Source organism: Geosmithia morbida, assembly GCF_012550715.1.
Source record: "Geosmithia morbida isolate 1262 chromosome Unknown scaffold_24, whole genome shotgun sequence".
Classification (NCBI taxonomy): Eukaryota; Fungi; Ascomycota; class Sordariomycetes; order Hypocreales; family Bionectriaceae; genus Geosmithia; species Geosmithia morbida.
The window spans coordinates 16592-17791 of NW_023336211.1; positions in this window are offsets into that span (position 1 = coordinate 16592).

Sequence of the window (1200 nt, forward strand, 5' to 3'; positions counted from 1 at the left end):
CCCCCCCCCCCCCCCCCCCCGGGAATCAGTGGGATTAGAGACTTATCAGTGTAATCATATGTAATAGTATATCCAATATCCATACTCGTCATGTACATGTAATGTCACGCAGCTCCATCACTACAAACCATACACGTCCCCTATTACTTCGGATATGATTAGCGCTGCTTGTTTCTGAATTCCGTCACTGCATATACGCAAGTTGCTGCTACTCGTGACGGGATGTAATGTGTAATGTTGGTAAGGATGGAAAACTGCCTACCTGCATTGCATATTGCTAGTCTCTGGTCATGACCTGGTCGGCCGCGATGACATTGGCTGGCTGATCAGCAAGAGGCGGACGGCATTACGGACCTTGGGCTCGTCTTGACGATGCGGCGGAAGGGGAAGGCGAAGTCGAGTCCTCAGGCGTGCAAGTGCACTTCTCGGGTCATGGGCTATAGACTGGCCATCACCAGTCTATCTTGGGTATTATTGATCAGACGACGATGACGGTCCGACGCAGAGACGCTCCACGCCGGCAGTGCATAGAGATGATGTGCGTTGGGAAATAATGATCTGTAGAGGCGGGATGCTAGTGCTTGCTAGTCTGTTGATCGTCCAGTGCTAACTCGTAATCGATGGCAGTAGTATCGGTAGCCGTGATACTTGCAATGTGCGTACAAGGTACTCTGTATATCGGTATCGCCGGTACCCTATTCTGCTGGCAGATCTACCCGGCTCTGCCGTCCGTCTACATGCGAGCCTACGTGTATTCTGTACGTGTAGTCGTAGACTCTCGTGTGTGATCTGTACACTCGTGGCAGACCTCCCCGACAGGAATGCACTGATACTCGTCACTCGGGTTTGATGACAATCGACGCCGCTGCCGAGCACGATTCGATTGTCACCGTCACCGTCGACGGCAGTGATACGTATAGAAGAGGAGAATAGATCGATCAAAAAAAAAAAAAATCGCATACCTATAGATAGATGTCATGGACAGATAGACGCGCAGACCGACGAGAGCGGTAAGCAAGCACACATTCGTCAACAAACCATTCAATCGTCATCTTCTCCCCCTCGTCTCCTCGTCTCCTCCTGCTCCTTGTTTCTCTGTGTGGTATTATTACGCGCTTGCTCGCTCAGAGCCCTCATCACACGTGGAGACCGGGACCCGGGTATGTCGATCAGGTCGCCTTCACGAGCGAGGGAAGGGGG